This window comes from Artemia sp. Qi Xiang Cuo, chromosome 2, assembly GCF_049724085.1.
Source record: "Artemia sp. Qi Xiang Cuo chromosome 2, ASM4972408v1, whole genome shotgun sequence".
NCBI lineage: Eukaryota > Metazoa > Arthropoda > Branchiopoda > Anostraca > Artemiidae > Artemia > Artemia sp. Qi Xiang Cuo.
The window spans coordinates 32,970,354-32,982,853 of NC_142795.1; the positions used below are offsets into that span (position 1 = coordinate 32,970,354).

Here is a 12,500-nt window from a genome sequence, read left to right on the forward strand (position 1 = left end):
TGTTGGCCTCAGGCGGCGTGGTGCTGCGCTGAGTTGTTACTAGTAGTAGTATATCCTTTCAGAGAGTTTTTTCATAAAGATAAAATATCATTTAATGAGACTTAGCTGCCTCTGTTACGTCTTAACTATTCTGATGAAAAATTTGAGTAAACTTGAGATTATACAAGTTGTCGTTAAACTAATTCGAAAATCTCAGGGCATTCCTAGGTAATATTTACTGTTTTTTTTTGGGCCAAGAGAAACTTAATTTACCACCTTTTTCGGATCCCCCTGTAATGGTAACCAGAAAAGGGCCAGGAAACGGTTTTTTATCGAATTGGAAGTTATATCCTTGAGTCTTTGGGCTGAACAGATCCAAATACATAAAAAAAATATTGGCAAAAAGTTAGGTGTATGATTAGGTTAGGTTAGGTTAGATTAAGTTAGGTTAGGTTAAGTTAGGTTAGGCTAGGTTAGCCTACGTACGCGCGCGTACGTAGGCTAACCTATCCTAACTTAACCTAACCTAACTTAATCTAACCTAACCTAATCATACACCTAACTTTTTGCCTGTCTCTCACCTAACCTAAGCTAACCTAGGTGAAGCGTACATGGGCTAACCTAACCTAACTTAACCTAACCTAACTTAATCTAGCCTAACCTAACCATACTTGCCGGAAAAGGTTAGGTTAACTTATCATGAGCGCTCATGATAAGTTAACGTAACCTAACTTAAACAGTGAATTTCCACCATTCAGGCTGGTGGACTAAGACCCCAATTCTGAGCTAGTGAATTTCCATCATTCAGGCTGGTGGACTGGGACCCCAATACTGAGCTAGTGGATTTCCACCATTCGTGCTGGTGGACTAAGACCCCAATTTTACAACTATTTCATTTCTTGACATAAATTAAAAATTAACTTAGACAAATAAAGAGAATTTAACTGTGAGAATGTAAATAACAACAATTCACTACTGAAATATTCCAACTCTTGAATTTCAAGACAGAAATTAAAAATGAAATTTGAAAAATTAAGACAATGTAACTGTGATATGGTAAGTGTGTAAGTTTTTGTGTGTGTGTAAGTTTTGGCGTGTGTGTGTGTAAGTTTTCGTGTGTGTGCGTAAGTTTTTGTGCGTGTGTGTAAGTTTTTGTGTGTGTAAGTTTTTGTGTGCATGTAAGTTTTTGTGTGCATGTAAGTTTTTGTGTGCTTGTAAATTTTTGCGTGTTTGTGTAATTATTTGTGTGTGTTTGTGTAATTTTTTTTGTGTATTAGATTTTGTGTGTGTTATTTTTTAATTTTGTTTTTTTATTTTTTAGCTTGTGTTTGTGTGTAAGTTTTTGTGTGCATGTTAGTTTTGGTGTGAATGTGTAAGTTTTTAATTTTTGTGTTTATTTTGTTTTTGTGTGTGTGTTTTTAAGTTTGTGTTTTTTTGTAAGTTTTTGTGTGTGTGTGTGTAAGTTTTTGTGCGTTTTTGTAAGTTTTTGTGTGTGTGTAATACTTTGTTTTCTTTTATGTTTTTGTGTTCATTTATGTTTTTGCATGTGGGTGTAAGCTTGTTTTTGTGTGTGTAAGTTTTTGTGTGTCTAAGCTATAGTGTTTGTGTGTATGTTATAGTGTTTTTGTTTAATTTTTTGTTTGTTTGTGTTTTTTTGTATGTTTTTTGTGTGTGTGTTTGTTTTTTTGTGTGTGTGTGTGTGTGTGTGTTGTGTGTGTTAGTTTTTGTGTGTGTAAGTTTTTGGGTTGTGTGTGAGTTTTCGTGTGTGTGTGTGTAAGTTTTGTGTGTGTGTGTGTGTGTGTGTGTGTGTGTGTAAGTTTTTTTGAATGTGTTTGTGAGTTTTTTTTGTGTTCTTGTTTAAGTTTTTGTTTGTGTGTGTGTGTGTGTGTGTGTGTGTGTGTATTTTTTTGTGTGTGTGTTTTTTTTTGCGCGTGTTTTTTTGTTTTAGTGTTTGCGTGTTTTTGTGTTTTTTGTTTGTGTGTGTTTGTTTTTATGTTTTTTTGTGAATGTAATTTTTCGTTAGAATGTAATTTTTATTGTGATTGTTTAAGTTATTGTTTGTGTGTGTGTGTAAGTTTTTGTGTGTGTAAGTTTTGGCGTGTGTGTGTATGTTTTCGTGTGTGTGTGTGTGTGAGTTTTGTGTGTGTGTGTGTGTATGTGTGTAAGTTTTTGTGTGAATGTAAGTTTTTGTGTGCATGATAGTTTTCGTGATCTTATGTAATATTTTGTGTGTGTGTGTGTGTGTATTTGTTTGTGTGTGTGTATTTGTGGTCATTTTTTTTTATGTTTTTGTTTGTGTGTGTTTAAGTTTTCATGTGTGTGTGTGTAAGTTTTTGTGTGTGTGTGTGTAAGTTTTCGTGTGTGTGTGTAATTTTTCGTGTGTGTGTTTAAGTTTTTGTGTGTGAGTGTAAGTTTTTGTGAGTGTTTGTAAGTTTTTGTGTGAATGTCAGTTTTTTTGTGCATGTAAGTTTTAGTGTGAATTTGTTAGTTTTTGTGTGTATGTGGGTGTGTGTGTGTTTGTGTGTGTGTGTGAGTAATTTTTCTTGTATGTGTTTATTTTTTTATCTTTGTGTTTTTGTTTTTGTGCGTTTGTGTAAGTTTTAGTGTGTGTGTAAGTTTTTTGTACATTTAAGTTTTGTGTGCCTGTAAGTTTTTGCGTGTGGGTGTAAGTTTTTGCGTGTGGGTGTAAGTTTTTGTGTGTGTGTGTGTGTGTAAGTTTTTGTGTGTCTAAGCTTTTGTGTGTGTAAGTTTTGAAGTGTGTGTGTGTTAGTTTTCATGTGTGTGTGTGTGTGTTATTTTTTGTGTGCTTGTTAGTTTTCGTGTGGTTGTGTTAGTTTTTGTGTGTGTGTGTGTGTGTGTGTGTGTGTGTAAGTTTTCGTGTGTGTGTAAGGTTGTGTGCGTGTGTGTAATTTTTTTTGCGTGTGTGTAAGTTTTTTTTGTGTGTGTGTAAGTTTTTATCTGCATGTAAGTTTTTGTGTGCATGTAAGTTTTTGCGTGTGTGTGTAAGTTTTTGTGTGTGTGTGTAAGTTTTTGTGTGTCTAAGCTTTTGTGTGTGGGTGTTAGTTTTTGTGTGTGTTTGTTAGTTTGTGTGTGTTTGTGTTTGTGTGTAAGTTTTTTGTGTGTGTGTGTGTATGTTTGTGTGTGTGTGTGTGTGTGTAAGTTTTTGTGTGTGTAAGTTTTGGCGTGTGTGTGTGAGTTTTCGTGTGTGTGTGTGTGTAAATTTTTGTTTGTGTGTGTGTGTTTTTAAGTTTTTGTGCGTGTTTGTGTGAGTTTTTGTTGTGTTGATGTGTAAGTTTTTGTGTGTGTGTGTGTGTGTGTGTTTGTTATTTTTTTTGTGTGTGTATGTTTTTGCGTGTTTGTGTAAGTTTTCGTGTGTTTGTGTGTGTGAGTTTGTGTGTGTGTGTGTGTGTGTATGTTTTTGTGTGCATGTAAGTTTTTGTGTGCATGTAAGTTTTCGTGTGCATGTGTAAGTTTTTGTGTGTGTGTGTGTAAGTTTTTGTGTGTGTAAGTTTTGGCGTGTGTGTGTAAGTTTTCGTGTGTGTAATAATAATAATAATAATTTATTTTTAACCCGCTAAGGTAACAAAAGCGGAGTATAAAAAAAGAAAAGAAAAAATACATACAAATCGACTAAATACACAGTAAAGACACTAAATCAATGAAGGAGGCGTACAAACCCATGATGAGCTGGGAGAGCCTTCACTGTCTGGGGGAGTTTGTCAGCAAGCTCAACTAGCTTTTCAGTTATATCTGGAAGCCCAAAAACTGAGACAAGGTTACGGTTCCGGTACCACGGAGGCAAATACAGTAGAAAACGCGAGAACCGAAAATAATAAGAACGTAATGACCGGGTATTTTTTCGCCCAAGAATGGGATAAACACCAGAAAGGAACAAAATTGAATGATCAGTAAAAACAGAATACAATTTAGCAAGGGTCTTCCTACTGTATTTCCCCCGATTGGCAACAATTTTGGAGTAAGATACTTGGATCTTTTTCTTACAATTCGCCACGGCTTGTTCTCGGAGAGATTTAAGATTATTAGCAATGTTTATACCCAACCATCGAAAAGAAGAGACACATGGGACAGAAAAAGAAGCGCAATCTAAAGGCGAGTTACAATTACTATTAAACGAAAGATATTCACATTTAGAGAAATTCAGTGATAGACCAATCTTACTAAGGTTTGTTGCAACTGTAGATACAGAAACAGAAAGACCTTTTCTAGTCCTACTAATTAGAAGTATATCATCAGCATACGCTATGTAAGAAAGATTAATCGCCTGAAAAATACAAGTGGTTGGGATAGAAGATAAAACAGAAGAAATGCAAAGTTTAAAGATAGAAGGGGAAAGGACAGCACCTTGTCTGACACCACGCCGAACCGGAATTTTAGAATCGGAAATAACCCCTTCAGCTTTTATTAGTAGAAAAGAATTGGCATACCAATAACGAAGGAGAGAAACCAGAGAAAGATTAATGCCATGACTAAAAAGGGAAAACAGAGCTTGTGAGTGGACGACGCTGTCAAAAGCCTTGGAAAGGTCCAAGGCGCAAAGATGGAGTTCATATCCCTTTTTAGTCGCATCGATAAGAAGATTAATTAGAACTCGATGGGCTTGCTGGCACCCTACCCCAGACGAAAAACCAAGCTGATTATCGCCAAAATGTGCACTCGATATGGACGGAAGAAGAACATATTCAAAAACTTTACTGAGATTGCATGACACAGTTATTGGCCGATACGACGAGCAATCGCTAGGAGGTTTCCCTCTTTTTAGAATTGATGTTACAGACCCACATAGGAAGCTATCCGGTACCGCAGACGCACACAAGCACATTTGGAAAAGCAACTGCAGGTGTTGAAAAAGAAGTGGGCAATCAACTTTTAAATGGTTGGCAGAAATGCCATCACAATCGAGGGAATTTGATTTCAACCTTTTTACTGCCTGCTGAACCACAGAGAGCTCGACAGGCAAAATCTGAGTTTGGCTCAGCGATACGGGAAGTGCGGCAATGAGAAGTTTCGAAAAAACCGAATGGACATGATAATTCACTGAACTAAAAACTTTACTGTAATAACTATGCCATGCACCGGCACTAATCGGGCTTGTAGCAAAAGAATCATCAAGTTTTTCAGAATTAATTACCTTTTGCCAATCAGATTTACTTAACGGGAAATTCGATATTTTTGATTTAGTCGAGCGCAGGTAATTTTTATATTCTAATTTTGTCTTTTGCTTTATTTGATGAATAACCCCTTCAGACGGACGACCACAAGAAACCCAAATCCGCAACCAAAACTTTGCTTTATTTTTAATCGATTTCAATTCAGGATCCCACGACCACTCCGGTTTACGCGTGTTTCGCCTGACTCGCTCCTGTGGTACAGCGGTCAATTCAGCTGTTTTAAGGCAAGAAACTAAATTTAGATAATAATCATTTAGAGTATTTTTATCATTTGAAGACTTACAACTAAGCTGTAGAAGGTGGAAAGGAACTTGAATTGTAGCAAGTAGCATAGCTAGCGTAGAAATATACAGCGATAAATTTATCTTATTCCAATTTCGACGGAAAACCCATCTTCGTCCTGCTTGTAAAGCATTACGATTAGTACAAATCGGTATTTGAAAAACAAACGAAATCGGTAGGTGATCTAAATCGCAATGATCTTCATGAACAGTTACAGTAGAAACGGGTAGGCCCGGAGAACAAACAACATGATCAATATTACTTTGACTACCGGAATGATGAAGATAAGAATATATACAAGTTTTTTTCAACCAGCTTAAACTGCGGCAGCGAATCAAATATCAAATCCGAGCGAATATTCGATGACAGCAGGTCAGCGTTAAAGTCTCCAGCGATCAAAAAACGATAACCTTGATTTGAGACGGATTCCAAAAGTTTCTGTAATACACTGCAAGTCTTAGCGAATCTGTTAAGAGACTGAACCGATTTTCTGTCACAAGGCAAGTAAACATTTACGATCACTAAATCATTAATCCGCACGGCCAAAATGTTAGGATCACTGTGAAAAAGCACAGGCGAGTAGCAAGCAACACTATTTCGGTTCAGTATACAAGCAAGCCCACCCGACGGCCGTCGAAAGTAGTTCGTGCCGCCGATACGAAAACGACGTGATTAGCACTTCTTTTTAGCAGGTTTGTATTAGCCGACGATAATAAGTGTTCTTGCAAACAGACAATGTCATAGTTACATGCAAGTTCGTCAATAATATGCTCTTTTCTTCTGGTACCATTTATGTTGTACGAGACAGCTGAAAGGGACTGCATCATTTTCGGGCACTACTCGAAACGCGAGACTTGAGCACTGGACATTTCAAACTAAAGGATGTATGATCACCGTTGCAGTTTGCACATTTAGGGCTATTTTGGCAAGGCGTTTCCTTAGTGGCAGTATGATTTCCGGCACAACGAGCACATTTATTAACAGGACTGGTGCAATCCTTCATCATGTGATCTGGGGATCGGCATTTGAAGCAGCAACGGGGTACACTGATGAAATCGTACACACGGAATATTTCGTAACCTATTTTCAGGCCGTTCTTGATGGCATTGCCTTTTGCGAATGTATCCGAAAACTCTAGCTTAATTGTTTGTGAAGAGCCGAAACGAGTGGCTTCAGTCACACCAGGGTACGAATTTAGTCCAGCAATGTCAAAATCCTCAGGGATACCTCTAGAAATCCCAAGGTGACGCTTAAGCACAGTTTTAGTGGTAGCACCCGATGCGGCTGCACTAATCGAATTGCAGGAAATCCGAAATAACAGATTTCTCAATGTTGACATACAACTTGTCACCTCGTGGGCGGACACTGGAAACTGACTCGTGACCTGACAATTGGTCTAAGAATTCCTTTCGACTTTTGGGGTTGCAAACTGTTTGCGGAAGGTTTGAAACAATCACTGTATCATGGCTACTCGATAGTGAAGAAGCAGCATGTGTGTGTGTGTGAGTTTTGTGTGTGTGTGTGTGTGTGTGTGTGTGTGTGTGTGTGTGTGTGTAAGTTTTTGTGTGCATGTAAGTTTTTGTGTGCATGTTAGTTTTCGTGTGCATGTGTTAGTTTTTGTGTGTGTGTGTATGTTTTTGTGTGTGGGTTAGTTTTGGCGTGTGTGTTTAAGTTTTCGTGTGTGTGTGTAAGTTTTAATGTGTTTGTGTGTAAGTTTTTGCGTGTGTGTGTGTGTAAGTTTTAGTGTGTGTGTGTTAGTTTTAGTGTGTGTGTGTGTAAGTTTTGTGTGTGTGCGTGTAAGATTTTGTGCGTGTGTGTAAGTTTTTGTGTGCATGTAAGTTCTTGTGTGCTTGTAAGTTTTAGTGTGCATGTGTAAGTTTTTTTTTTGTGTGTGTGTGTGTGTGCGTAAGTTTTCGTGTTTGTGTGTAAGTGTTTGTGTGTGTGTAAGTTTTTGTGCATGAGTGCAAGTTTTTGTGTGTTTAAGTTATTGTGTAAATGTTTGGTTTTGTGTGATTGTTTGTTTTTGAGTGTGTTTGTAAGTTTTTGTGTGTGTGTGTGTGTGTAAGTTTTCTTTTGTCTAATATTGTGTGTGTGTCAGTTTTGACGTGTGTGTGTGTAATTTTTCATGTGTGTGTGTGTGTGTGTGTAAGTTTTTGTTTGCATGTTAGTTTTAGTGTGCTTGTGTTAGTTTTTGTGTGTGTGTGTGTGTGTGTGTGTGTGTGTGTGTGTGTTTCATTTTGTGTGTGTGTGTATGTTTGTGTTTTTGTGTGTAAGTTTTTGTGCGTGTGTGTAATTTTTGTGTGTGTGTGTGTAATTTTAGGTGTGCATGTTAGTTTTTGTGTGCATGTAAGTTTTTGCGTGGGTGTGTTAGTTTTTCTGTGTGTGTGTCTAAGTTTTTGTGTGTGCTAAGCTTTTGTGTGTGGGTGTAAGTTTTTGTGTGTGTGTGTGTGTGTAAGTTTGTGTGTGTGTGTGTGTGTGTGTGTGTAAGTTTTTTGTGTGTGTGTGTGTGTTTTTTTGTTTGTGTGTGTGTGTGTGTGTGTGTAAGTTTTTGTGTGCGTGTAAGTTTTGGCGTGTGTGTGTAAGTTTTCGTGTGTGTGTGTAAGTTTTGTGTGTGTGTGTGTGTGTGTGTGTAAGTTTGTGTGTGCGTGTGTGTGTGAGTTTTTGTTGTGTTCATGTGTAAGTTTTCGTGTGTGTGTGTGTATGTTGTCGTGTGTGTGTGTAAGTTTTTGTGTGTGTGTAAGTTTTGGCGTGTGTGTGTAAGTTTTCGTGTGTGTGTGTGTGTAAGTTTTGTGTGTGTGTGTGTGTGTGTGTATGTTGGTTTGTTGATTTTTTATTGGTGTTTCTTGTTTTTTATCATTGGATTCTTTATGTTTTTGTGTGTGTGTGTGTGTGTGTAATTGTTTGTGTGTGTTTCATTTTTGGCACGGGTAAGTAAGTTTTCGTTTGTGTATGTGAGTGAGTGATTGTTATTTTTTGTGTTTGTGTATTTTTTTGTGTGCATTTGTTTGTTTTTTTTAATTTCAATTTTAGTGATAATGTTACATTTTTTGTGTGTGTGTGTGTGTGTGTAAGTTTTTGTGTGTGTGTAAGTTTTGGAGTGTGTGTGTAAGTTTTATTGTGTGTGTGTAAGTTTTCATGTGTGTGTGTGTTATTTTTTGTGTGTGTGTGTTTGTTAGTGTTCGTGTGTTTTTGTAAGTTTTAGTGTGTTTGTGTAATTTTTTGTGTGTGAGTGTAAGATTTTGTGAGTGTGTGTAAGTTTTTGTGTGCATTTAAGTTTTTATGTGCATGTAAGTTTTCTTGTTCATTTTTAAGTTTTTTTTGTGTATGTGTGTTTGTGTGTGTGTGTGTGTGTGTGTGTGAATAAGTTTTCGTGTGTGTGTGTAAGTTTTTGTGTGTGTGTGTAAGTTTTTGTGCGTGTGTGTAAGTTTTAGTGTCTGTGTGTAAGTTTTTGTGTAAATGTAAGTTTTTGTATGCATGTAAGTTTTTGTGTGTGGGTGTAAGTTTTTGCGTGTGGGTGTAAGTTTTTATGTGTGTGTGTGTGTGTGTGTGTAAGTTTTTGTGTGTCTAAGCTTTTGTGTGTGTAAGTTTTGACTTGTGTGTGTGTAAGTTTTCATGTGTGTGTGTGTGTGTATATGATTTTGTGTTGATGTTATTTTTATTGTGCTTATGTAAGTTTTTGTGTGTGTGTGTGTGTGTGTGTGTGTGTGTGTGTAATTTTTTGTGTGTGTGTATGTTTTTGTGTGTGTGTGTGTAAGTTTTTGTGAGTGTGTGTAAGTTTTGTGTGTGTGTGTGTGTAAGTTTTTGTGTGCATGTAAGTTTTTGTGTGCATGTAAGTTTTTGCCTGTGGGTGTAAGTTTTTGTGTGTGTGTGTGTAAGTTTTTGTGTGTCTAATCTTTTTTGTGTGGATGTAAGTTTTTGTGTGTGTTTTTAATTGTGTTTGTGTTTGTGTGTGTTTTTAATTTTTTTGTGTGTTTGTTTGTTATTTTTTGTGTTTGTGTGTGTGTGTTTTTGTTTGTGTGTGTGTTAGTTTTGGAGTGTGTGTGTGATTTTTAGTTTGTGTGTGTTTAAGTTTTGTGTGTGTGTGTTTGTGTTTGTAAGTTTTTGTGCGTGTGTGTGTGAGTTTTTGTTTTGTTGATGTGTTAGTTTTTTTTTTTGTGTGTTTGTGTGTGTTTGTTTGTTTTTGTGTTTGTTTATGTTTTGGGGTGTGTGTGTTAGTTTTCGTTTGTGTGTGTGTGTGAGTTTTGTGTGTGTGTGTGTGTGTGTGTGTTTTTTTTTTTGTGTGATTTTATGTTTTTGTGTGCTTGTTTGTTTTCGTGTGCTTTTGTTATTGTGTTTGTGTGTGTGTGTGTGTAAGTTTTTGTGTGTGTGTAAGTTTTGGCGTGTGTGTGTAAGTTTTCGTGTGTGTGTGTGTGTGAGTTTTGTGTGTGTGTGTGTGTGTGTGTGGGTTTATGTTTTCGTGTGTGTGTGTAAGTTTTAGTGTGTGTGTGTGTATTTTTTTGTGTGTGCGTGTAAGATTTTGTGCGTGTGTTTAATTTTTTGTGTGTATGTAATTTTTTGTGTTAATGTAAGTTTTAGTGTGCATGTGTAAGTTTTTTTTTTGTGTGTATGTGTGTGTGTGTGCGTAAGTTTTCGTGTGTGTGTGTAAGTTTTGTGTGTGTGTGTGTAAGTTTTTGTGCGTGTGCGTAAGTTTTAGTGTGTGTGTAAGTTTTTGTGTGCTTGTTAGTTTTCGTGTGCTTGTAAGTTTTTGAGTGTGTGTGTTATTTTTTTTTTGTGTGTGTGTGTGTGTGTGTATGTGTGTGTGTGTCTAATATCGTTTGTTTGTAATGTTATTCGTGTGTGTGTGTATGTTTTCATGTTTGTTTGTGTGTTTGTTTTAGGTTTTTTGTGCTTTTAATTTTTCTTGTTCTTTTTCTAGTTTTTGTGTGTGTGTGTGTGTGTGTAATGTTTTGTGTGTTTGTTAGTTTTTTTTGTGTGTGTGTATTTGATTGTGTGTGTGTGTAATTTTTTGTTAGTGTGTTTAATTTTTTTAATGAATGTACTTTTTTGTTTGAATGTTAGTTTTTTAGTGTTGGTGTAAGTTTTTGTGTGTGCGTGTTAGTTTTTGTGTGTCTAAGCTTTTGTGTGTGGGTGGTAGTTTTTGTGTGTGTGTGTGTGTGTGTGTAAGTTTTTGTGTGTGTGTAAGTTTTTGTGTGTGTAAGTTTTTTTTTGTGTGTGTGTGTGTGTAAGTTTTGTGTGTTTGTGTGTGTGTGTTAGTTTTTGTGTGAATGTAAGTTTTTGTGTGCATGTAAGTTTTCGTGTGCATGTGTAAGTTTTTGTGTGTGTGTGTGTATGTTTAAGTTTGTGTGTGTGTGTGTGTGTTTAATTTTTTGAGTGTGTGTTTAAGTTTTCGTGTGTGTGTGTGTATGTTTTCGTGTGATTGTGTAAGTTTTTGTGTGTGTAAGTTTTGGCGTGTGTGTGTATGTTTTCGTGTGTGTGTGTGTATTTTGTGTGTGTGTGTTTGTTTTTTTTTGTTTTTTGGTGTGTGTGTGAGTTTTTTTGTGTTCATGTGTATTTTTTTGTGTGTGTGTGTGTGTGTGTGTGTAAGTTTTTTTGTGTGTGTAAGTTTTTAAGTGTTTGTTTGAGTTATCGTGTTTGTGTGTGTGGAAGTTTAGTGTGTGTGTGTGTGTGTGAAAGTTTTTGAGAGAATCAAAGTTTTTGTGTGCATGTAAGTTTTCGTGTGAATGTGTAAGTTTTTGTGTGTGTGTGTGTGTGTGTGTAAGTTTTTGTGTTTGTAAGTTTTGGAGTGTGTGTGTAAGTTTTGGTGTGTGTGTGTGTAAGTTTTGTGTGTGTGTGTGTGTGTGTGTGCAAGCTTTTGTGAGTGTGTGTGTGAGTTTTTTTGTGTTCATGTGTTTGTTTGTGTGTGTGTGTGTGTGTGTGTGTGTGTGTTAGTTTGTTTGTGTGTGTAAGTTTTGGCGTGTGTGTGTGTGAGTTTTCTGTGTGTGTGTGTGTGTTTTAGTTTTGTGTGTGTGTGTGTGTAAGTTTTTGTGTGCATGTCAGTTTTGGTATGCATGTGTAAGTTTTTGTGTGTGTGTGTGTGTTAGTTTTTGTGTGTGTGTGTGTGTAAGTTTTTGCGTCTTTGTGTAAGTTTTGGCGTGTGTGTGTAAGTTTTCATGTGTGTGTGTGTGTAAGTTTTTGTGTGTGTGTGTAAGTTTTTGTGTGTGTGTGTAAGTTTTTAAGCGTGTGTGTATGTTTTTGTGTGTGTGTAAGTTTTTGTATGCATGTAAGTTTTTGTGTGCATGTAAGTTTTTGCATGTGGGTCTAAGTTTTTGTGTGTGTGTGTGTAAGTTTGTGTGTGTCTATTATTTTGTGTGTGGTTTTAAGTTTTTTGTGTGTGTGTGTAAGTTTGTGTGTGTGTGTGTGTGTTTAAGTTTTTGTGTGTGTAAGTTTTTTGTGTGTGTTTGTGTATAAGTTTGTGTGTGTGTGTGTTTTTGTGTGTGTAAGTTTTTCTGTGTGTAAGTTTTGGCGTGTGTGTGTAAGTTTTCGTGTGTGTTGTGTGTAAGTTTGTGTGTGTGTGTGTGTGTGTGTGTGTAAGTTTTTGTGTGTGTGTGTAGTTTTTTGTGTTCATGTGTAAGTTTTTGTGTGTGTGTGTGTGTGTGTAATGTTTTTGTGTGTGTGTATGTTTTGGCGTGTGTGTGTGAGTGTTCGTGTGTGTGTGTGTGTAAGTTTTGTGTGTGTGTGTGTGTGTGTAAGTTTCTGTGTTTATGTAAGTTTTTGTCTTAATGTAAGTTTTCGTGTGCTTGTGTAAGTTTTTGTGTGTGTGTGTGTCAGTTTTGGTGTGTGTGTGTGTTTAAGTTTTGGAGTGTGTGTGTAAATTTTCGTGTGCATGTGTAAATTTTCGTGTGTGTGTGTAAGTTTTCGTATGTGTGTGTTAGTTTTTGTGTGTGTGTATTTTTTTTTGTTTATGTAACTTTTCGTGTGTGTGTGTAAGTTTTTGTGTGTGTGTGTTAGTGTTTGTGTGTTTGTAATTTTTTGTGTGTATGTATGGGGACCGGGGGAGGACCTTTGGGGCCC

General features: G+C 36.5%; 1 protein-coding gene across 2 annotated transcripts in view; it reads left to right on the forward strand.

Annotated features, from left to right (window-relative positions):
* LOC148955156 (catalase-like) overlaps positions 1–12,500 on the forward strand; it is a 346,346-nt gene that overhangs the window by 326,486 nt on the left and 7,360 nt on the right. The window lies entirely within an intron of this gene.